Source organism: Triticum aestivum, chromosome 2D (genome assembly GCF_018294505.1).
Source record: "Triticum aestivum cultivar Chinese Spring chromosome 2D, IWGSC CS RefSeq v2.1, whole genome shotgun sequence".
Taxonomy (NCBI): domain Eukaryota; kingdom Viridiplantae; phylum Streptophyta; class Magnoliopsida; order Poales; family Poaceae; genus Triticum; species Triticum aestivum.
In genome coordinates this window covers 250,755,673-250,782,105 of record NC_057799.1, presented here as the reverse complement: position 1 = coordinate 250,782,105, position 26,433 = coordinate 250,755,673, and the positions used below count along the sequence as shown (strand labels likewise).

Here is a 26,433-nt window from a genome sequence, read left to right as displayed (position 1 = left end):
ATATCTTTTGCCGGGGGTGCCTGGAACCACTTCCGGCACCCCCCGAAGGGGTTACCCGGTACCCCCGAAACACTTCCGGTGTCCGAGTACCATCATCCTATATATCAATCTTTACCTCTCGACCATTTCGAGACTCCTCGTCATGTCCATGATCTCATCTGGGACTCCGAACAACATTCGTTCACCAAATCATATAACTCATATAATACTATATCGTCAACGAGCGTTGAGCGTGCGGACCCTACGGGTTCGAGAACTATGTAGACATGACCGAGACACCTCTCTGGTCAATAACGAATAGCAGAACCTGGATGCCCATATTGGTTCCTACATATTCTACGAAGATGTTTATCGGTCGAACCGTTATGAAAACATACATAATTCCCTTTGTCTATCGGTATGTTACTTGCCCGAGATTCAATCGTCGGTATCTTCATACCTAGTTCAATCTCGTTACCGGCAAGTCTTTTTTCTCGTTCCGTAATACATCACCTCATGACTAAATACTTAGTCGTTTGCTTGCAAGCTTATGATGTGTATTACCGAGAGGGCCCAGAGATACCTCTTCGATACTCGGAGTGACAAATCCTAATCTCGATCTATGCCAACTCAAGAAACACCTTCGGAGATACCTGTAGAGCATATTTATACTCACCCAGTTATGTTGTGACATTTGATAGCACACAAGGCATTCCTCCGGTATCCAGGAGTTGCATAATCTCATAGTTAAAGGAATATGTATATTTGACATGAAGAAAGCAATAGCAATGAAACTGAACGATCATTATGCTAAGCTAACGGATGGGTCTTGTCCATCACATCATTCTCCTAATGATGTGATCAAGTTATCAAATGACAACTCATGTCAATGGTTAGGAAACCTTAACCATCTTTGATCAATGAGCTAGTCAAGTAGAGGCTCACTAGGGAGACGGTGTTTGTTTATGTATTCACACATGTATTTAAGTTTCCGATCAATACAATTCAAGCATGAATAATAAACCTTAATCATGAATAAGGAAATATAAAAAGCAACTTTATTATTGCCTCTAGGGCATATTTCCTTCATATATAGTTTGGGAGCTTGAAGTAGAACAAGTTTTTAGTCACCATGATTTTTCTGAACTTGAGAGAGTACGAGCTGGAACTGGAGCATTTACTGGTTTTTCTTCAGTTTTGTGGAGTGTACATTGTAAGAAAAACATTGATAACCAACGCACAACTTGGAAAGATTTGAAAGCTGTAATGAGACAACAATTTTTTCCTCCTTACTATCATCGTGAATTGCTTCGCAAATTAGAACAATTAAAACAAGGCAACAACACTGTTCATGCTTACCACCAAGAGTTCAAATCTTATATGCATATTTTGGTGGTTTGAACCATGATATTCATGCAAGATTTCAGTATATTCCTCGTTGCATTACTGGTATGTATGTTCGGGCTTGTACCTTTGAGAGACAGATACAAGAGGATGCATTGGGTGACTACAATAACTACTATTACAGTTCATGATCACCACCATCGGTTGGTTCCTACACCGTTGCACCTACTAGAGCAGCCACACCTCAGATTGAGAGTGCGACATCATCTCAAGAGTATGGTACATTGTCATCGTCTGTACCTACATGAGCTACGTCTTTTCAAACAAGGGAGCAGTAAAGGTATTGATGATATAACTTCACATGAGAATGATGGATGCCTAGTTAACTTGAATACATCATGTGTTGAGTTACCTGTTGATTTGAGCACACCACCTATTTTATAGAATCGTGTTACTGTCATGAATGCGTCATGTGATCAAACAACTGAAATACCAACAATTTTGAGTGCACCCATTGAATTAACTGTTGATGCAAAAGAACCAACATTTAATCATTTTGATATGACCTCTAATCTTGGTGATGATTCTGTGTCCAATGACTTATTGCATGTTTGGTTAATTAAGCATGTTGTAGCATGTAAATGTGATGCAAGTAAGGTTTATTCGCCAATGTTGGGATGGTTTAATGATGAACATTGTCAACCTTTGGAAATGAATAAGAAATTTACTTATCTATGCAAACTGAGTTGCAATATTTTCATGCCTTCTACTTCTTGTGATAATATTTTGGCTTTAGGTTTTATGAACTATGAAAGTTACTCATGTATACATGTGTCATATGTGTGAAAACCAAGGGAAGTAAAAATGGATGACATATACATATACAACATGTATATCTTGTCTCTTTTGTTAGCCACATTTCGGATTAAGCAATGCCGAGGATGACTTTTTTTCAAGAAGGGGACAGATTAAGCAACGCCGAGGACGGCTTTGTTTTCAAGAAGGGGAGGATGATGAGGACATGACTACCTTAGATACGACCAAAAATATTGCATACATGTATATTTGTGAGGTGTATGGGACATTTGTACAATCCACATATGAACATAAGGGAAAAAGAGAAGTTTAGGTACTGTTCAAAAAGTCCTCTCACGTCACTTTTGGGCCAAGAGAAGATAGAGTCCAAGTCTCTCACGTTCTGGATTCAGATTTGGACTGCACAGACGTACCTAAATCAAAACGCCAGGAACTCTTTCATACGGACTCCGAATTGGATGATTCTTTTTTGTTGGAAATTAGATTTCGTCCTCTTTCCAACCCAATTGGATTCACCTTCAAATACGTCCGGAGCATTGAGATATCACTGAAGCAATCTGACACTGCAGCAGAATCCGAGTCAAACTACAAGTCCAAAGGTGTTGCATCACCTCCACTTAGGCCCATGAGCCTTGTACGACCTAGGGTTAGTTTTAGGATGCCTTGGGACGTCCTACCACCTCCTTGGCCACCACCCTTGCTCATATATAAGTAGATCCATCTAGTATCTTTTTCCTTGGGATTTGTTTAGTTAAAATTTAGCCATTGCAACTTCGTGTACTTCGTTTGTGTCCAACAACCAGACCAAGACCGCTTCCGGATCCCCACCTTTATCAATACTTCATCTATATTTGCAATATTCAGATTGTATTATCATATTCTTGCTTGTTCTTTGATTGCGTGTAGGAATAGACCTTCGTGGTCAGGTTGATCGTGCTTCTAGCATCGTCAGTAACCTCGGGAGATTGGTTTAGCGATTGCTAAGGTGCAACGTCATTGCATGTTTGTAGTCAGATTGTCAAAGTTGGCTCCACCAAAACGATGGTTATCATCTCACCGAAAGATCGGGCCCCTCGTCTCTATCAATAAAATACTTACCGAGCCATATATTTTGTTCCTTTGTAAGAAATACTTAAACATTGAAATAAGTAGAATCCATGGTGAGTAACCGACTAGGCTTAACTGAAATGAAATGTGAGTATCAGATAAAGCTTACGAAGGAACATAACAACCGTCACATCTCGATGAACGATGTGATTAGTATGCAAGTAGTCGAGTGCCATTAGGAGCTACACAAGCCACACGCAGACTTTCTGCATCCAGAAAAATGGACACAGCAACGGGGGTAAGCGGAATTTGCAGCTATTGAACAAAGACATACTTATTACAGAGTAGGAGTAGTTGACTACCTCTTATTAGAAATGGTTGTTGTTAGCCTTCTTCATGACCTCTAACCCGCACAGGAAAAAAAATAACCACAATTTCATGATGTCGAAAATTGTGTACTACAGGGTCTACCCTCTAATTCCTCTGCCTTTTCCATGGTGCCGCTCAGAATGTATATTGAGACTAGAGGGTAGGGACCTATTTATAGACTCCACTTCTAGGTGTTTTAATATTCCACCTGTTTCCGGAAAGATCCATATGACTCCTGAACAATGTTACCAACCATGATAAAACATGTCAGTTTTCCATGTCTAAATATACTATGTGTGAGTCATGTGGCATGATTATATTGTATATGTGAGATCAACTTCCAATCTTAATCATGTGGGTCAACAGCCTGCAGAGCCGATCCTGCAAAACAAACCCAGCTCTTCCACCCTGTGATGTCCCGGGAAAAATACGCACGTACATATAAATTACAGTAGAGTCAATCCCTATGAATTCCTCTACTGTATTCCATCACAGTCGTCCTCGAGACCTCGAGTTTTACTTCCTCGAGTGAAATTTCGCATCAATTTATTCCCATTACAAACATTAATAATATGAATAATTGAAGATTGAGTTAAATAAATATTAACTATGTTGAATAAATGTTTAAAGCCACATAAATATCCAACATCTCCCACTTGGCTGAAACATAGTAATCAATATATGAAGTTCCATGTGTAAACATGTTTTGAAAAGAACTCCCGACTCTAGTCAGTGAACCTACACCATATTAGTATAATATAAATAAATCAAATATACACACCTGAGCTTAATTACTCCGCACCTCATGTATATAATGATAACTTCCTCAATGTGTTTACTTTTAACGAAACTCTGAAATGTGTGACAGGTTGTGATGCACATTCCACGATCATATGCGTGAGATTCCCTTAGTGACACATATTTCCTTCCACTACTTGAACATAGTAATAAATTCTGGTAGCTAAGGTTAATAGTATAAAGAAGATACATTTAGTATCCCCCCTTTCCACAAGAGTTCAAAGATAATTCCTCACTGAGTATGATTCCCCTTATCAAGGTAGTTTAACGGGGTTGCAATTTTTCATAGAAAAATGTATCAAAATATACCCTATGTATTTCCACTTCAAAAAATTGGAAGCTTCAAACATGCCTTTCATATGAAAGTTAGAAAATGAACAAGTGTAAGTGCATCTAGTGCCCCTTAGTGATTTTGGTGTATTGAAGACTTATAGGTTGAGGGACTAATGTGTTTGTGAGTGTACATAGGTCTAGAAGTCCATGAGGAGTTTGATATTTACAGAGAAAGTCGACCCCTAAAAATGAATGTCTTCAAATGAAGACTTTGGGTTTCTAAAGACTTTGAAAGTGAAGAAATTGGTGTGACCGTGAAGACTTGATAATCGTGAGGAACATGAAGCGTGAAGACTTTTGTTTTCGTAGTTTCATTTTCTTTTTCTTGAGTCATAGGAAACACCGTACTGTTAAAGGGGGTCGAGGAAAAACTAAGGAAAAGTTTCCAAGTGATGCTCATCTCAAAATCCTACACCTACCAATCCCTTCGAGTGAAGCCATTGGAAATCTCATACAACTCAGTCAATTTCTTCAGTGATAGAGACGAAGTTTTTCTGGTCTCTGAGGAATTTGTTCTGACTGAGGAGTTAGGAATTCGCTAGTGAGGATTGCCTACGAGTGAGGAACATGATAGCCCTGAGGAATTTGAACCTCAAATTTCCGACCGTTGCTGTGCTATGCGCCAGCTATCCCAAAATATCTTACCCACATAACGGTCATATCATTGAAGGGCATTTATGTCTTATCATGTCGGGTTGCTCCCTAGGCTATAAATAGCCACCCCCTACAACCACTAGCTGGTTGGCTGCTCCGAGAGAAACTGACACTTGTCATTGAGAGCATCCCATCCTCCGTGGACTTTGAGCGAAAATCATCAAGTGAGGAAAACCCAAACCCAAACACCTACAAACCCAAAGTGATTGAGCATCATTGAAGAGATTGTTCCTGTGTGGATCCGATGCTTGTTACCTTTGAAGACTGTGCATCTTCCAAACGGTTAGGCGTCTTGGTCTAGAGCATCCAAGAGGAAATTGTGGATCGCCGAGTGACCGAGTTTGTGAAGGTTTGGAAGTCACCTGAAGACTTACCACGAGTGATTGGGCGAGGTCTGTGTGACCTTAGCTCAAGGAGAATACGGTGAGGACTGTGTGTCCTCAGGTTTAAATACCTAGCCGCTCCAACCAGACGTACAACTGTCACAACAGTTGGAACTGGTCTACCAAATCACTATCTTCACCGAGCTAACTGGTTCTTTTTCCTCAACCCTTTCATTTCCTCATTACTGTGTTGTGTACTTGATCGTTACTGTTTGAAGACTTTGACTGAAGACTTTCTCAATTTCCTCAGTTCAAATTCTTCAGTCAGTTTGTCTTCAGCCTGCTTATCCTGTGTTTACGCTTTCTGTACTCTGTGCTTGTTTTCATTTCATCATGATGACTGTGCTTCTGTTCTGTTATGCTTGCATCTGAGTACTTATTCCGCTGCTAGTCGTCCGTGACTCAGGAATTTCCTCACCCTAAAATTCCTCTGCGATGAATTTGTAAAAATTGCCTATTCATCCCCCTCTAGTCGACTTAATGCACTTTCAATTGGTATCAGAGCAAGGTACTCCCTTGTTCTGTGTGATTTTGGTTTAACCGCCTGGAGTTTTAGTTATGTCGACCGCAGGATTGAAAACTGTGTCATGCCCCATCTTTGCCGGTCATGATTATCCCATGTGGAAGGCCATGATGAAGAAGCGCCTCATGGCAATGAACAACAAGCTGTGGACCATCACTGTGATTGGTCTTACCGATCTGTGCAAGATGGCGGAGGCTGATGACATTCGCAAGTACACGCTTCTTAACCGCACGGCGAAGGACACCATCTGCTCCTGTGTGTCTCAAAATCAGTTCTGGAGCATTATGCATCTCAGCCATGCGAAGCTTATCTGGGATTGACTCTCTGAGGTCTATGAAGGTCATCAAACTCATCATGATCCTTGGTTTGAGGATTTCAAGGAATCACTCAAGGCGATGACTTTCAATCCAGAATCATCATCCTCTGCACCATGCCTTATGGCAAAAGGTGCCATTGTAACTTAATGCTACCTATCTGAGTCTAGTGATGATGAATCTGGTGATGAATTTGGACCCAGCTATACCAAACTTGCTTCCCTTGCCACTAAACAACAAAGAGCTTTGGAAAAGTTCAAAATATGCTTAATGAGAGCGATGATATGTTGGGTGAAGAAATGGATCGTACTAAAACTTTGACTGAAAATCTTCAGAGACTTCAGTCCAAGTTTGATAACCTTCAGAGTCATCATAACACTCTCTTATCTGATCATGAGAAGCTTTCTTATGAATTTCTTCAAAGAAAGCAAGATCTTGAGAAGCTAAGGGTGAGTTATGAAGATCTTCAGAAGGAGCGTGATTCATTACTTGCTCAACAGATCAGCGCTGCTCAGGAAGAATTCATTCCACCATGTTTGAAGTGCATTGAACGTGAATCTGCTAATTCTTCACCTGAAAGTTCAAATGCTTCTATTGCTGCAAATTCTTCACCTGTCTCAGCTATCACTAATTCCTCATCTGAGGATGCTGCTAGTATCACTGACAATGCAGTGCTGAAGGAATTGTATGCGATAGGCATGTACAAAAGCCTCAAAGGGCATCAGGCTCTTTGTGATGTGCTTAAAAAGCAGATCCTCAACAGGAACCCTAGGAAAGAGGGTATTGCCTTTGAGAGGAAACTCAATGCTGATGGAACATACTAGAAGCCTGAGTAGTATCCCAAAACCTCATGGGTTGCTGCAAAGGGACCTCCAGTAGATCCATCTACTTTATCTGGCTTTACATGTGAATCTTCATATTCTTCTGATGAGTCATTTGACTCCAACTATAAGCTGTTCAAAAATCAGAATGGTGAAGTATTTGCTAGATATGTTGGCACTAACTGCAGGAATGGTCCCCCTATGAAGAAAATCTGGGTTCCCAAAAGGTGCCTTGAAAGTCTTCAGGTGAATGTCATCATGACACCACCTGTGAAGAATAGGAACCCCAGATCAAATTCTTCATATGGACCAAAGTCTTCATATGGATCCAAGTCCTCATATGGACCACGTTCCTCAAATGGACCAAAGTCCTCATATGGATCAAATTCCTCATATGAACATCATCGTGCTAACACTTCTGTTTCGCAGGGAAAGACTAAGGGTTATGAATATGTGCATTATTCTTCAAATCATTATGTTCATAAGTCCTCGAAGAATTTCTCTGCTTATTCATATGCTTACCCTAACCCCTCTTATGTGAAACGAAGTGGACTGGCATCTATGCCACCTTTCTCTTATGGAGCTCGCAGAATGATGAACTCTTTGCCACCCCTCCAGATGTGGGTGGTGAAGAAAAAGAACTAATCTCTTATGTAGGGTCAGGTCTCCAGACGAACTTAAACGTCTGAAGAATTTGCTGGAGACCTGAATATGCTTGGAAGGACGCAAGCTAATCATGAAGAAATGAATTTTCATTTCTCACGTCCTCATACTGCTTTACCTGTTCTATTGCTTGATGAAATTGATCTGATGAATTTGATGTCATATTCTTCACTGATGAAGTATATGAGTTCGTAAGCTGCACTAATTCATCTGCAGGATGATCAACCCAAAGCCACTGAGTGGGTCCTCGATAGTGGATGTACAAATCACATGACTGGTGACAAGAACTTATTGATGGACACTGCTTTATCTCCATCGCATCTGAAGCATATCACCTACGCTGACAAAGGCAAAAGCAAGGTATTGGGTCTAGGTAAGGTTGCGATCTCAAAGGATCGACACATGGACAAAGTCATGCTTGTCGAGTCCTTAGGATTCAACCTCATGTCAGTCTCAATGCTTTGTGATCTTGATATGGTTGTTATCTTTGGCAAGTATCGTTGTGTTGTGATCATGGAAGCTGACCATTCCAAAGTCCTTGAAGGCTTTAGGAGAGGAGATCTGTATATTGTTGATTTCTCTACAGGACCACAACCTGCTACATGTCTACTTGCAAAAGCTTCAGAAGGTTGGCTATGTCATCGATGACTTGGTCATGCTGGCATGGGGAACTTGCACACTCTCGCGAAGAAGAAGCATGTCATTGGCATCGAGGATGTCAAATTCCTCAAGGATCACCTATTCGGAGCCTGTGAAGCTGGAAAGATGACCAAGGCCAAGCATCCCTCAAAGACTATCATGACTACCACTCGTCCATTTGAATTGCTTCACATGGATCTCTTTGGTCCCTAATCACTATTCCTCATTCACCAATGAAGCATCTCTATATGGCTTTGTTATTGTTGATGATTATTCTCGTTACACATGGGTGCATATCGTCACTTACAAACGTGAAGTGCAGGAAGTCTTCAAACGATTTTCCTCGAGGGCTTCAACCAACTTTGGTGTGAAGATCAAGCACATCAGAAGTGACAATGGAACCGAGTTCAAGAATACTGGTCTTGATGACTATCTTGATGAACTTGGTATTACTCATGAGTTATCTGCTCCTTATACTCCTCAGCAGAATGGCGTCGTGGAGCACAAGAACATGACTCTTGTTGAGATGGCTCGCACTATGCTTGATGAATACAAGACGCCTCGTCACTTCTGGATTGAGGCAATTGATACTGCGTGCCACATCATCAACAGGGTATATCTTCACAAATTCTTCAAAAAGACCTCATATGAACTCCTCACTGACAAGAAACCCAATGTGAGTTATTTCAAAGTCTTCGGTGCTAAATGTTGGATTAGAGATCCTCATCACAATTCTAAATTTGCACCGAAAGCACATGAAGGTTTTATGCTTGGTTACGGAAAGGACTCGCACACCTACAGAGTCTTCAACTCCTTTCACCACAAGGTTGTTGAAACTGTAGATGTGCGGTTCGATGAAACTACTGGCTCGCAAAGAGAGCACCTACCTCCTATGCTAGATGAAAAGGCACCTGAGGAAACCATCAAGTTCAAGGCTACTGAGGATGACATTCCTACCGAAGAATCTGCTGAAGAAGTCATTCCAGATCGTGAAGAACATCATGCTGGTGCACCTGAAGAAAATGGCTCTGAAGAAAATGCTGAGCCAATTCCTCGTCGTCAACCTGCTCATCCTCGCGTCGCAAATGAAGTGTAGATTGACAAAATCATCAGCGACATCAACGCACCAGGTCCTCTCACACGCTCAAAAGCTTCACATTTGTCTAAATTTTGTGGGCACTTTGCTTTCGTCTCTGTCACAGAGCCCACCAAAGTAGATGAGGCATTTCTGGAGCCTGAGTGGATTCAAGCGATGCAAGAGGAATTACATCAGTTCGAGCTCAACAATGTATGGGAACTTGTCAAGCGACCAGACCCTCGCAAGCACAATATCATCGGCACCAAATGGATCTACCGCAACAAGCAAGATGAAAATGGCCTTGTGGTGAGGAATAAGGCACGGCTTGTAGCTCAAGGCTACACACAGGTTGAAGGAATTGATTTCGATGAAACTTTTGCACCTGTTGCTAAACTTGAGGCTATTCGCATATTACTTGCTTATGCTAACCATCATAATATCATCTTATATCAAATGGATGTGAAAAGTGCATTCCTCAATGGTAAGCTTGAGGAAGAAGTATATGTTGCTCAACCACCAGGTTTTGAAGATCCAAAGCATCCTGACAAAGTCTTCAGACTCAATAAGGCCCTCTATGGCCTCAAGCAGGCCCCTCGGGCGTGGTATGATACTTTGAAGGAATTCCTCATGAAGAAAGGCTTCAAACCCGGTTCACTTGACCCAACTCTTTTCACCAAAACCTATGATGATGAATTATTCGTGTGCCAAATATATGTTGATGATATCATCTTTGGCTGTACTGACCAACGTTACAGTGATGAATTTGCCTATATGATGAGTGAAGAATATCAAATGTCTATGATGGGAGAATTGAAATTCTTCTTAGGTCTTCAAATACGTCAACACGCAACGCATCTTCATATCTCAGGAGAAATACCTCAAGGATGTATTGAGGAAATTCGGCATGCAAGATTGCAAAGGCGTCAAAATCCCTATGCCCACAAATGGCCATCTATGCACTGATGAAAATGGTATTGACTTCGATCAAAAGGTATACCGCTCCATGATTGGCTCTTTATTGTATTTATGTGCATCTAGGCCAGATATTATGCTTAGTGTTTGCATGTGTGCCCGTTTCAAGCTACACCGAAGGAATCACACCATAAGGCTGTGAAGCATATTCTTCGATATCTAGCTCACACTCCAACACTTGGATTATGGTATCCCAAGGGCTCGGCTTTTGATCTCATTGGATATTCAGACTCTGAATATGCTGGTGATCGTGTGGAACGCAAGTCAACATCAGGCACATGCCATTTCCTTAGACGATCCTTGGTATGTTGGTCCTCGAAGAAACGGAACTGCGTGTCACTTTCTACTACTGAAGCTGAGTACATTGCCGTTGGTTCGTGCTGTGCTCAATTGCTATGGATGAAGCAAACCCTCAAGGACTACGGCATCAATGTGAAGAATGTGCCTCTCTACTGTGACAATGAGAGTGCCATCAAGATTGCTCATAACCCAGTTCAGCACTCGAAGACAAAGCACATTCAGATTCGTCATCATTTTCTTCGTGATCATGTGTTGAAGGGCGACATCTCTATCGAGCACGTGAAGACCGAAGAACAGCCAACCTATATCTTCACAAGGCCCTTGGATGAGAAGAGATTTAGCAAGTTGCGGTGTGAGCTAAATATCTTAGAATCTTCGAATGTCCTTTGAAAAGGACACACATCCTAACACTTATGCAAAATTGATGACTTAGATGTGCAACACACGAAGTAACGTTTTTCTTCAATCAATGAAGACTAACCCTCTAAGTGTGAAGAAATTAACAAAGAATTTGATTCTCAGAGCCCTACGACAATTGTACGCGGCGCCTGAAATCATCATTCTTATACGGTGGGTCACACCACCAACAAAATTTGAAAATCTTCAATTTGAGTTTTTCTTCAATTCTGAATTTCCTCAGTTGTTCAATTTCTTCAACTTTGCAATGTCTTCACTCTTTCCGTCGTTGTTCTTCATTGACTATATATATATTTGAGTTTTTAGTCCTCTACAACATGCAGTTATTGCTAATTCTTCAAGTTTCTTTTTCTGCTAAGTGAATGTGATCGTACCCTTCCCCCTCTATGCTAAACTCAACCCAATCTGTTCACAAATTCTTCATGTGTGTTCTATTTGAAACCCGTTCAAAATCTTCACTATGTCCTTGTCAGTTAAAGAATTTGCGAACGAAACTTTAAAATATTCTAATCTAAATTTTCAGTTGTTGCCGCACAAACCGTTCCACATCCCATGATAGGATTTATCTATTCACCCACGATCTCACACGATCTCCACCGCTCTGTACGTGGGTGACACATGTCGCTAGGATGAGAAGAGTCAGGGGCACATTTGTCCATTTTCCTCGAGCGAGCGGTTTTTCACCTCAGCTATATATACCCCTCACCCTCCTCAGACTGCATTCACCCTGCTTGACCTCACTCCCTTCGCTCAAGCTCTCAAGACCTAGCGCTGCCGCTACTTCCATCGTCACCGGTGAGGAAGAGCTTCACTGCCTCGACCTCGTCGCCGTCGTACTCGCACCGGCCGCGGATTTCTTCTCTCCGCCGCTGCCGTAGCTGTCTTTCTCTGCCAAGTTAGGGCGTGGAAGATCTAGACTGAAGAACTTGCAATCTACAACTCCCAGTTCGTCGTGTTCTTCGTCAATGGTAATTAAAAGTTACTTTTACTGCCCTTGTTGATTCTGATGATTCCCACAAATCTTCAAAAGGTGCTTATTATTCAACTTCCACACTTTAAACACCTCACACAAGCATCTGTTCTTGATCTGTTTCTCTAAGCAACGTTTTCTTCAAGATTCCTCAATTGTGTGGATTTTCAATCTATACAACTCTGGAACCTAAGTCAAAGAATGCTTAGTGAAATTCCTCAAGACAACTCTGGTCAAATTCCTCAAACTTGTTCATTTTGCAAAAAATTCTGAGAACACATATGACCTCTCCAGATTCTTCACAGCTATACTCTATTCACAGGTACACATGTCCGCTACTGAATCACTAGGTTCTCATCCACTTAACTCATTTGCAATGTTCCTCGAAGACAAATTGCATACCTCTTCAGAGAACTCAATTGTTCAAAATCCTCAGCTGAAGAAAATGGCAGATGGCAAGAAACCTTAGAAGGGAGGCAAGAAACTAGAAGTAAACACAGTGTTTGAGATCCCTGATGAAATTTATGAGAAATATTGCACTCCTGATGAAGCCAAACATGGCAAGGAGAACAAGAATCAGCGCAAGGTGCGCATATAGAGGATAGAGAGGAGATTGGCATGGGAATGGAGGGAGTACAGATATGTTACTCCAAAGTACATGAAGAAATTCGCACTACACCCTCCTTGCCCAAGACCTCCTTGGCACCTGGCCAAATTGCTGATCCCACTAGCCTCAAGCGCGGTGAGGACTATCCTGACGAATGGACCAAACGGCAAGCCAAACTAGCCAAATTGGCTAAAGAAGCAGTGAGGAAATTCAATGAAGACTCTGCTGCTGCCACTGCTGAGGCCTCTTCTAGCAAGCCTAAGAAGCCTATGCCCAAGAAGCCTACACACAAGCCTAGTTCCTCTGCAATGCCCTCACGGCCAAGCTCATCTATGCCCTCACGACAAATTCCTCAAGCTGCTCCTGTTCCTCCGATTGCAAAGTCCTCAGCTCCTCCGACAAAGTCCTCGGCACCTGTGCATCTCGCCACTTGCCAAAGGACCACATGCATCTCAATTGCTTCAGGAGCCTCTGCAAGTTCTTCAGCTCCTCCGCAATCCTCAACAGGACCAACTTTGCTGAAGACCAAGACTACTGCTGGACGAGGCACTAGACCAAGTCTCACAAGAAGCAGGTTGCTTTCCATGTACCATCTAGTGAAGACGAAGCTGATGATGAAGACCTCACTGAAATCATCAGAGACAAATAGCAAAGGGCCGCTAGAGCCAAAGCCACAGATGTGCCTCTTCTGTTGGATCCCAAGCTGATCCTAGACTTCATTGATCTCTGGCACAAGGACCCCAACACTCCTATGCCTGATTTCAGGCTCACACCTAGCCAAAGTCACATGTTGACCGCCTTCATAGGCGAAGAAAAATGGAAATTTGAGAAGGCCAGGCAGCTGAAGAAAGCTTAGTACAAAAAGGAGCGTTTTCTGAAGAAGAACGTTGTCAAAATGACAACTGATGAACTTGTAGCTACTCAAGCTGAGATCAAAAACCTCAGTGATGAATTTGATGCCTACCGTGCAGACTGGCTTGGAGGCAAGGTCAGATTCGTCAAAATGGCGAAGGGATTCACCTCAAATGTTGCAGCCTCAACGCAACATGAATCTCCTCAGGCTCAAGCATCTACACAACCAACTGAAGAACATGCCAGCACTGCTGATGAAAATCAGGCTGCCGAAGAAAATGAGAGCACCAGGGCTGATGAATTCCAGCCTCTGATGAAATTGCCAGGGCAACCACTAGTGTTGCGCCTGAAGATCAAGACAGGCCAGTTGAAGCATCTACCACTGAGCCTGAAGTCACTGAACAAGCCAGGGAAACTGCATCAGTTGCACCTGAGGAAACTACACCAATTTCCTCTGCTCCTCCTGCACCAACGACAAGTCCTATTCTTCCTTCTGCATCAAAAGCGAAGAAAACAAGGCTGCAGAGCAAGCAGTAGTGAAGAAAAGGAAAGCATCTGCTGCCTCAGAGTCTTCAGTACGAAAGAAAATGAAGACTTTGACGAGCTCTTTTGAAAATCCAATTCATGTTGTTCCTGCTTCAAGCATGCCATCAAAGGAGATTGTTCCCTTTGGTGAGGATTATGAGATCCCAAGCGGATCAGGTGAAGAAGATCCTTCTGCTGCTTCGTCAGAGCAGTTGGATGAAGAAATTGTGGTGGACACAATCACGTCCACTCCATTAGTATCATCGCCCATGCCTTAGTTCACAACTGAAGAGGCAGGTGTCGAGGAAATTGATGGAGAAGATGAAGACGTGGACATTGGGTGCACCACTCCTATTCTAAATAACGACTATTGGGAAAGTCATCACCCCAACTCTCCACTATTCACTCCTCTTCAACAAATTCCCCTGTCCCCGGTTCAGACTGAAGAAATTCATACAGGGTCTGATGAACCTCAAGCTTCACTGCTCACCATTCCTGAAGAAGTTCCAGCCACTAGTGCTGATGTGAATGCTGCTGAAGAAATGGAGACCCAGGCTGCTACTGACGATATTGCTACTGAAATTCCTCATCCCGCGGCTCCTGAGATTGTGATTCGAGAGGCTGTGAAGACATTGACTGATACTGCTTAGCCCAAGCCGAAGAATCCCTTCTCAAAGAAGCAGAAGTTCAAAGCTAATGATTTCTTCCATGAACACATTTTCTTCACGGAATATAATCCCTATGACTCTGCTCGTCTTTGACGAAAGCGTTTCTGGACAGCAAGTCAGATGAACTTCTACTCTTCACTGCTATTTGATAAAGACAAGATCTTTGACCGTGAGCATATTCCTCATGTGGATATGGAATCACTGCCTTGCTTCACCCCAGTCCTCAGTGTTCTTCATGACGCTGGGTTGCTAAATTTATGCACCAACATCTATGACTGGAATGAAGAGCTAATTCTTCAGTTCTACGCTACGTTGCACATCACCGGCAACGCTGAAGATGTGAACTCTTGGGTGTTGGACTGGATGACAGAGAACACACAATACAAAGCACCGGCCTCTGAATTGCTTCATGCCCTGCCTGTCAGTCCTCCCCTTAAAGGTGCTAGACACATCTACCATGAGCCTGAGCTATCAGATCATTACATGCAAGTGCTGATGAAGCCTCTGAAGCCTGGCCAAGCTCCAAGAACCAAATAACTCGTGAAGGAATTGCTTTATGTACCAAGAACTATATACAGAATTCTGACCAAGACCCTCAGTCCAATCAAAGGCCACGACTCTAATGAAGAAGAGGTCGTCGGCATCATGAAGAATCTGCTATTCAACCTTATCCATGGAGTTCCTGTCAACTACCATGATTTCTTCATGAGGACTATGGCCAATGTTGCTCTTTCCCCGATTGAATTGAAGCCTTATGCTCCATGGATCATGAGATTCATCAGATCAAGGTCTTCAATCAACTACAAGGCTGATACTCTTAACGATGGCAGCTACTTGCCCCCTATTGAAGTCCTCAAACGGACCATTTCCTCAGCTGATGAGAAGGGGAAGGCCATGATTATTGATGAAGGCATATGTCCATTGGATGGACAGTTTCGCAAAGCTGCATCCTACTCCACCAATGATGACTCTGCTACTCATGACTCTTCCGCTAATGCTTCAAAGCAAAATCCTCAAGGCACAACCCCAAGGGTGATGACTGATCCTGAGCTTCTCCTCAGTCTTCATCAGAAGGTCGATCACAATCACAAATGGGTCAAGCGTCAGTTTGGTTCAATTCTTCAAAACATGACAATCACTCAGAATTCAGTGAAGAAGAACCATTACTACCTCCATGAAGTTTTTGATCGCACCTGGGCTGTATTGTCTCATCTCTACGGTGAAGAAGATCTCAAGCAGATGGGCTTCAAGCAGGACTTTGACTGGTCTCAGCCACCTTCAAAGAAATTCAAGAAGGTCAAAGTTCCTCACTTGGTGGCCAGCTCTTATTCTTCATCGCGCGAGATTGATGAAAATGACGACTTGGACGACACTGCGGCAGGCCCTACTTCAACAAACGACCCCAACAACGCTGGCGCTCCTCCATCGACTTCGTGATGATATTCTTCAAGGGCGTTAGTCCTCACTTTTCATCCCTTTTGGTCATTCGATGACAAAGGGGGAGAAATTTGATAGTTAGTCTTCAAGCAGGTCTATATATGGGCATTTTTTTGCTAAGTTACAACTCTCGTTCTTTTGAGACTTTGTTGGATCGAGTTCTAATCTTAACTCTGATGGTGGTCTGATACTTTTGCTATGTTCTTCTGCATGCTATTTCCTCATATATGTTAATGCACGCATGCTGAATTACATCAGTCACCATATTTCATCATGCATTTCAAATTCTTCATATCATATGTTAAATGCGTGTATGAATTACAAGATATAGGGGGAGATCTCCATGATTCTACTCTTCAATGTGCATTGCTTCTCAAAAGCAAATTCCTCACATATGAACATCTTCAGGGGGAGTTCTTCTATATCTTGCAATAAAATTCCTCAAAATCAGTATTTACACTTCATATGTTTATCCCCGTTGAAAACTTAACCTATATTGTCATCAATCACCAAAAAGGGGAGACTGTAAGTGCATCTAGTGCCCCTTAGTGATTTTGGTGTATCGAAGACTTATAGGTTAAGGGACTAATGTGTTTGTGAGTGTACACAGGTCTATAAGTCCATGAGGAGTTTGATATTTATAGAGAAAGTCGACCCCTAAAAATGAATATCTTCAACTGAAGACTTTGAAAGTGAAGAAATTGGTGTGACCGTGAAGACTTGATATTCGTGCGAGGAACATGAAGCGTGAAGACTTTTGTTTTCGTAGTTTCATTTTCTCTTTATTGAGTCATAGGAAACACCGTACTGTTAAAGGGGGTCGAGGAAAACTAAGGAAAAGTTTCCAAGTGATGCTCATCTCAAAATCCTACACCTACCAATCCCTTCGAGTGAAGCCATTGGAAATCTCATACAGCTCAGTCAATTTCTTTGGTGATAGAGACGAAGTTCTTCTGGTCTCAGAGGAATTTGTTCTGACTGAGGAGTTAGGAATTCGCCATTGCGGATTGCCTACAAGTGAGGAACATGATAGCCCTGAGGAATTTGAACCTCAAATATCCGACCATTGCTGTGCTATGCGCCAGCTGTCCCAAAATATCTTACCCACCTAACAGTCATATCATTGAAGGGCATTTATGTCTTATCATGTCGGGCTTCTCCCCAGGCTATAAATAGCCGCCCCCTACAACCACTAGCTGGTTGGCTGCTCCGAGAGAAACTGACACTTGTCATTGAGAGCATCCCATCCTCCGAGGACTTTGAGCGAAAATCATCAAGTGAGGAAAACCCAAACCCAAACACCTACCAACCCAAAGTGATTGAGAATCATTGAAGAGATTGTTCCTGTGTGGATCCGACGCTTGTTACCTTTGAAGACTGTGCATCTTCCAGACGGTTAGGCGTCATGGTCTAGAGCATCCAAGAGGAAATTGTTGATCGCCGAGTGACCGAGTTTGTGAAGGTTTGGAAGTCACCTGAAGACTTACCACGAGTGATTGGGCGAGGTATGTGTGACCTTAGCTCAAGGAGAATACGGTGAGGACTGTGTATCCTCAGGTTTAAATACCTAGCCGCTCCAACCAGACGTACAACTATCACAGCAGTTGGAACTGGTCTACCAAATCACTATCTTCACTGAGCTAACTGGTTCTATTTCCTCAACCCTTTCATTTCCTCATTACTGTGTTGTGTACTTGATCGTTACTATTTGAAGACTTTGACTGAAGACTTTCTCAATTTCCTCAGTTCAAATTCGTCAGTCAGTTTGTCTTCAGCCTGCTTATCCTGTGTTTATGCTTTCTGTACTCTGTGCTAGTTTTCATTTCATCTTGATGAATGTGCTTCTGTTTTGTTATGCTTGCATCTGAGTACTTATTTCGTTGCTAGTCATTCGTGACTTAGGAATTTCCTCACCCTGAAATTCCTCAGTGACGAATTTGGCAAATCGCCTATTCATCCCCCCTCTAGTCGACTTAACGCGCTTTCAACAAGCTTACACTTCCATGAATGTGACTTTATCATTGCAAATAATGAGAACAATGTTAACATATACAATTATAATGCAAAATTTTACACTTATATTTGTAGAGGACCACCTTGCTTCATTTAAAAAACCATATGACCTGCTATTCCATTGATGTGAAGCTTGTTTGAAGACCACAAATTGATATATTATGTTGCAAATCTCATATTCCCCTTTCTCGAAAGATTTCCGGCTACAACATATATGATTATTTTCCTCCTCATTCCACTCACGAGTAAACCAAACAATCCATCTATTTGTCGGAGTTCAAAATTATAGTAATAACAAGTTGTTAATAAATCTAAATTAATAAAAAATCCCAACTGGAGAAACAATTTCCACAAAGTATAAATATTTCCTTTGTCTGTATTAACAATAGTAATAATCATCCTGTCATATTGTATTCACTTTCCATGAAAGTAATACTAGTAACACTAGCAACATATGGGCTGCGGTTGTTTGGTAAAAACAGTAAGTTCCCAAACTTCTATTTCCTCACTGAGTGTTTTTCCTGCATTTCTTCCACCCATACGTCACATTGATGGGAAATTTAATCCTTAATAAGATATTTCCTCTAAAACTTAGAGTGACTTCCCCAAAAAATACATAATAGTTATCCAGAGATGACATTCCAAATTAATTCCTCCATTTATCCTAAGAAGGTTAGTGTTGGGAGTTTCACCTGTAGTTTCCTTTGGTGTCAAGATTATATTATAGTATAATTTGCAATAATTCCACCTTTATCCATAAAAATATCGGCTCCCACTTTCCACCAGTTTTCCTTTTCCAGATCAAAAGCATACCCTTGATCCACTAGAATAACGATTAACAAATTCCCGGTGTGTGCTTTGCAGTAATTGAGATTTTCCTACAAAAATAACTACCTTCCAGTGTACAGACCATAAGGAGTGACCTTGCTAGTTGGAAACTATATGAACACAATGTGTAATGTTTCTCCAAAGAAAAACAAGGGAGTATCAAATATATTCAATTCCTCCATTCAGTTGTGAAGTATATGGGATTATTAAAGACATTCAATTCCTCCATTTAATTGTGAAGTGTACGGTATATTACAATGGTGAATGAAGTTCCATGCTCTTTACATATTCAATTTATATATTCCTAAAGTGTAATTTCCCCACCAATCAGTTGTTAAAACTTTGAAATCCTTTAATCAACTGATTTTCCACTTCAGTACACAATATGCCAAACACAATAAAAGATTCTGGCTTGTATTTTGAAAGATAAATATAGTCATATCAAATGCAATCATCAATGAAGGAGATAAATAAAAAATGTGTCCTCTAGTGGGAGTGTCCAAAGAAATACCATAAGTATATCACAAAAAATGATGTGAAACTTTTCATCTCCTTCCACCTCAAGAAAGGGTGTGCAAGTTAGAATACTCATTATATATGCTTTACATGTACCATAGTCCTCCCACTAAAGTTTAGAATTCCAGAATCAATAAGGCTCTTTATCCTATTCCAAGATATGTGACCAAGTTGTAGATGACATAAATAACAAGATTCCAAGCATGTCTTCCCGTTATCGGCATTCCTCTCTATTAAGTAATGTTCCCCAAATAACTATTTGGGTTGCTAACTTCCAATGGACCATCAGGAAAGAATGGACCATTGTGTGAGATACCATAATGCACTACTTTTATCACTGAGCAATATTTTCACTCTTCCTTCTCCAAATAGTATTTCATAAACAATGGGTTCCAAGATTGAACCATAAATTAAAGCCCTACACATTGAAGTTGCATATAGAGTGTTGTATAACAACAATACTTTTCCTCCACCAAGGAGTTTCATGGCAAAACACACAATATATATAATTTCCTTTGGTACTGTTAGCATGTCAATAAATTTGCTATTACATTCCAGCAATATAATACATAGAAGGTTAAGTCCACATTCCAACTATTTGAAAACGTATTGACATATACATACTTAATGCAAATATTAACAATGTTCACACCGTTAAGTGAGAGCAAATTTCCTTAATTTCCCACAGAGTGGTTCCCATCTTCCTCCATAAATATGTGATTATCATAATAGACACATTTTGAATTCCTTCTCATGCAAGGTTAGTATAATAGTGTATCCATTAACAATAATTTTCCTCCACGACAGAGTTTGTGGGTATAATTTACAATTCCAAGTTTATTAACTTTAGCATTTCCTTGGAATTGCTTGCATAGAATTATCTGATATATAACCATAATGCACAACACAACTATTTTGAAAAAATAGTGGTAAATGAAAAATTCAATGCATACAAATTACAGACATACCTTCCAATTGCATTGATAAAATATTATATCTTCCTCTCCGAGGTGCAACCAATAGTATTTGGTCAGATCCGTCCCTCAGAGAGTTTCTATCTTCCTCCAGAGAGCAAATAATATCTCATATCAAAATGGAGTTAAATTGAAAATTTAATCATTTCATACATTTTGCATAGAGTTGAGCAATATATATCTAGCAATATGTATTTCCCGACTAATGTCGCAAAAATATATATTCCAGATTGCACTAATTTTCCATGCAATTTGTTCACTATGATTAACAGCCAAAGAACAATACAATGATCCTGAAAAATTATGCAAGTCATTTGCTATCCATATTCCAAGTGCCATATTATATATTTCCTTTTCATCAGTGACATATTAATATATCTTTTCCGGTTTGTGCATGACATAATCATTATTTTAGCAGAAAAAAATGACTTCCTTTTCCAATCCGTGAATATAAAGCGCGATAAAAAATATGTTGGTTCCAAACAACTTTAATAAAATACGCTGTTTGATAATGTTTACGAGAAAAGTATTACTAGTTTGTAGAACTTGGCTAAGAATACAACCATGAAAATTGCAGAAGACCCAAACAGGCAAGTAGTAGGAGCTTGCTGACTCAATTTGTCAATTCGCGTGAACATGCAGGAGTAGTATTGTATAACAAACAAGCTACCTTGTCATGCGGTGAGATTTCCTACACTCCTTCCTCAATCAGAGTGATAAATCACATGAATATGCTTTACCTTTCCTCGATGCACATGCAATATAAATAATGAATAAAGAGGAGAGTTTGACTTCAGCTTGGACGAAGTACTAATCTGATCAAAATAGGCCTTAGATCTAACAGCCTCATGTTAATGAAGATGAATTCCTTGGGATTTCCTTGTGTGCTTTCTTGGATGGATTTCATACGGTGCTAAGTTTGATTGGATTTCCTTGCCTACCGCAAGTGCTTCATTGATCGACGTGAGCCTCAAGCGAAGGACCTAGCAGCATGACATGCTAGCTATCCCATGCAAAGAGCACAGCGTTGTCCACGACGGCGTGTTGGAGCAAATCAGTAACGAATCGGTGACGATGGATGGCAGAGTTTTGGATCAGCCGGGTGGAGCGGCAAGGTACACAATGGATTAGGGCTTGGGTGATTGCGTCCATGCTATGGCAGAGTTCACGTCAGAGAATTGGATGACGACTGCGACGGCGTGACCAAGCTCGAGATACCAGTGTTGAAAATTTTGGACTACATGTTCTACCCTCTAATTCCTCTGCCTTTTCCGTGGTGCCGCTCACAATGCATATTGAGGCTAGAGGGTAGGGACCTATTTATAGAGTCCACTTCCAGGTGTTCTAATATTCCACCTTTTTCGGAAAGATTTGTATGACTCCTGAACAATGTTACTGATACGTCTCCAACATATCTATAATTTTTGATTATTCCATGTATTATCCATCTTGGATGTTTTATATGCTATTTTTTATGATTTTTTGGGACTAACCTATTAACCTAGAGCCCAGTGCCAGTTTATGTTTTTCCTTGTTTTTGAGTTTTACAGAAAAGGAATACCAAACGGAGTCCAATTGACGTGCCAATTTTTGATGTTTCTTTTATGGACCAAAAGAAGTCCCCGGAGTAAAATAGTTGGGCCAGAAGAGTCCCGAGCCATCCACGAGGGTGGAGGGCGCGCCCTACCCCCTGGGCGCGTCCCCTGCCTCGTGGATGACTCAGAGACCCCCCCTGACGTGAGACCGACACCAAAAATTCCTATAAATACAGAAACCCCCGAAAAGAAACCTAGATCGGGAGTTCCGCCGCCGCAAGCCACTGTAGCCACCAAAAACCAATAGGACCCTGTTCCGGCACCCTGCCGGCGGAGGGATCCATCATCGGTGGCCATCTTCATCATCCCGGGGCTCTCCATGACGAGGAGGGAGTAATTCACCCTCGGGGCTGAGGGTATGTACCAGTAGCTATGTGTTTTATCTCTCTCTCGCGCGTGTTCTTGATTTGGCACGATCTTGATGTACCGCGAGCTTTGCTACTATAGTTGGATCTTATGATGTTTCTCCCCCTCTACCTTCTTGTAATGGATTGAGTTTTCCCTTTGAAGTTATCTTATCAGATTGAGTCTTTAAGGATTTGAGAACACTTGATATATGTCTTGCGTGGGATACCCGTGGTGACAATGGGGTATTCTATTGATTCACGTGATGTATGTTTTGGTGATCAACTTGTGGGTTCCGTGACCTTGGGAATCTATGCATAGGGGTTGGCACGCGTTTTCGTCTTGAGTCTCCGGTAGAAACTTTGGGGCACTCTTTGAAGTTCCTTGTGTTGGTTGAATAGATGAATCTGAGATTGTGTGATGCATATCGTATAATCATACCCACGGATACTTGAGGTGACATTGGAGTATCTAGGTGACATTAAGGTTTTGGTTGATTTGTGTCTTAACGTCTTATTTTACTATGAACTCTAGGGCTGTTTGTGACACTTATAGGAATAGCCCAATGGATTGATCGGAAAGAATAACTTTCAGGTGGTTTCGTACCCTACAATAATCTCTTCGTTTGTTCTCCGCTATTAGTGACTTTGGAGTGACTCTTTGTTGCATGTTGAGGGATAGTTATATGATCTAATTTTGTTATCCTTGTTGAGAGAACTTGCATTAGTGAAAGTATGAACCCTAGGCCTTGTTTCGAAGCATTGGAATACCATTTGTGCTCACTTTTATCATTAGTTACCTTGTTGTTTTTATATTTTCATATTACAAAAACCTATATCTACCATCCATATTGCACTTGTATCACCATCTCTTTGCCGAACTAGTGCACCTATACAATTTACCATTGTATTGGGTGTGTTGGGGACACAAGAGACTCTTTGCTATTTGGTTGCAGGGTTGTTTGAGAGAGACCATCTTCATCCTACGCCTCCCACAGATTGATAAACCTTAGGTCATCCAGTTGAGGGAACTTTGCTACTGTCCTACAAACCTCTGCACTTGGAGGCCCAACAACATCTACAAGAAGAAGGTTGTGTAGTAGACATCAGTTACCAACCATAATAAAACATGTCAGTTTTCCGAGTCCAATATGCTAGTGCCTAGCACACATGTGTGAGTCATGTGCCATGATTAGATTGTAAATGTGAGATCAACTTCCAATTTTAATCATGTGCGTTAACAGCCTGCAGAGCCAATCCTGCAAAACAAACCCTGCTCTTCCACCATGTGATGTCCCAGGAAAAATACGTACTTACATATAAATTACATTAGAGTCGGTCCCTATTAATTCCTCTACTGTATTCCATCACAATCATCCTCGGCACCTCGGGTATTACTTCCTCGAGTGAAATTCGGGATCAATTTATTCCCCGTGACAAACATTAATAATACGAATAATTCCAGATTGAGTTAAATAAATAACAACTATGTTGAATAAATGTTGAAGGCCACATAAATATCCAACACATCACAGGTTCCAAATTTAGTTCAGAGCTTACTTGACAAGTTACATACATGTCCCCTCCCTCATAGTAACCGATCACGATGCACATGTAGAACCTCTGATGACAACAACAGAACACTGATTTCAAGACATGGTGATCACATAAATCCTCGAGTAGGAACAACACTTTTTCGGTTGTTTGAAAGTTTTGGTAGGAACATTGATTGAAACATGCACACCTTCTCCACCCTAGAATCTTTGTATTGCAAAATGTATGGGCTCCTTACTTTTGTGATGAGCTCCATCTGTGTGAGCAAATTGGTGAATTTCATGCCTTAGGTCAAACAAGCAAACAATCTAAGTTGATTGCCGACATGTGACATGACATGACACAAAGAGACCTCTTGGTGTGTGGACCGGCGGCAACTGACAGTCTGGTGGTCAAGTCAGATCTTTTTCAAGACATACCTGGAACAAGCCATACTTGAGAGATTCTGGAGAGAAGGATCAACAAGTAAGGGTGGAATTGGAATTGCACAAACCTCTTCCACTGTACCTTGTGCCTCACCAGGAGTGTCGAGCCAAAGGACCCCTTCCCAATCTGCTCCAACTCCTCATATTGATCCATCTTCTTCTTCCGTAAGCGCAACTCTAACCGATCCCCTATAACCGGTTAGAAGAGTAAATTTTGGTTTTACTCCTCTACCAGCACCTAGTTGATCCGCAATTGGCGATAGAGGAGTAAAAAAATCCTCAGTAGCCTCTGATTCCCCTATTTTTACTCCATCACTCGGGCTTGGAGGAAAAAGCCTCCTCGACTCTGCTGTCTCCCACACCCTGCTCCCACACCACAACTACATTGGCGCCATCCTCCACACCCCCCGCTGGCTACCATGGACGCCCGTAGCCTTCGCTGTGGTCCTTGAACGCCTAAATTTGGGCCTCTCTCGCCCCATCGCCGGCGCACAATCGATAGATCTAAGACTGCCGCTACCACCGGAGGATTTGACGCATCCGCCCGCCGTCGGCTGCGCCTTTGCCATGGATTGGCTGGGTACCGGACCACACAGCCCTAGCAACGCCTCCCGCTACATGCAGGTATTGAATTGACCTCTAGCCACTCGGATCTTACCCGGGCTCGGCGCTGGCCCAACGGCTCATCGGCTCACCGTTGTCGGTCCTAAAGTGCGACGACTGCCCGTGACAAGTGGTTTGCTGAGTTCCCACCACGCTGGAACATAACAGATGATTGTTCTTCAAGTGCAAAAATATGGGGTATGAGCTTATTTTGATTCTTTTGTTCACCGGATTCGGCACAATTTCGGTTGCTCATTGTTTGCTCAAAATTGTGTGTAGGATGGATGCAAGTTTTGGTATTGGGAAGCAGATTACATTGATCCATTGATAGCACACAATTTGATAGATACTCGTTCACTTGTTGCTATAATAGAGGCTAGAGATGAGACCAGATGTGAAGCAACGTCGAATTGTTCAGAACCAAACAATAAAGAAGTGTGCAAGCTCGAGAAGCCAATCGAGAGAATCAACAATGAAGACATAGAGAAGATATTAATCCAACAAGTGGGAGCAGTTATGGAAGTTGGATATCTTTTAAGATGTCTGATTGTGGTTCTTGTTTTCTTTGGTTTTGCTCTCGTAATGAAGAATTGGTGAATTATGTACTCCAATGTATTAAAATGTCGTTGAGTGAAATAAAGAAGCAAAGAAATATGTTTTGGTGGCCTGAAATGAAATTCAAATGATTTTTGTACTCCATTGTATATAAGGATCGGTTAGGTCCCGCGAATACTTAATGGAGTAAAAAATGCTCCACTAAGGGTTTATCCTCCAGATCCTCCGCAATTTGTAGGAGATCGGTTAGTGTTGCCCTAATATGATTCAACCCAAATAAAATTAGTTTCTTCCCTACCAAGAAATAAATGGCATCCTTTTCAGAAAAAAGTCAAGGAAAATGAAAGAAAGAAAGGAACAAGTTGCCCTGAAGGGGTATTGCAAGAAAAAGATCCAAGGAATTGTTAAGTTGCCTGTGTTGATTCTTGCAAGGAAACAGAAGTAGAGAACTAGGTATTCAAGCACTAGACATATTGGAGAGGATTGTGACGAAGCACACCACGTACGAATTCGATGC

At 41.5% G+C, this 26,433-nt stretch overlaps 1 pseudogene; it reads right to left on the bottom strand.

Moving 5' to 3' along the window:
• Positions 1 to 24,912, bottom strand: part of LOC123055761 (serine/threonine-protein kinase Nek3-like) — a 47,207-nt pseudogene extending 22,295 nt beyond the window's left edge.
• Between the last annotated feature and the right edge of the window lie 1,521 nt (positions 24,913 to 26,433).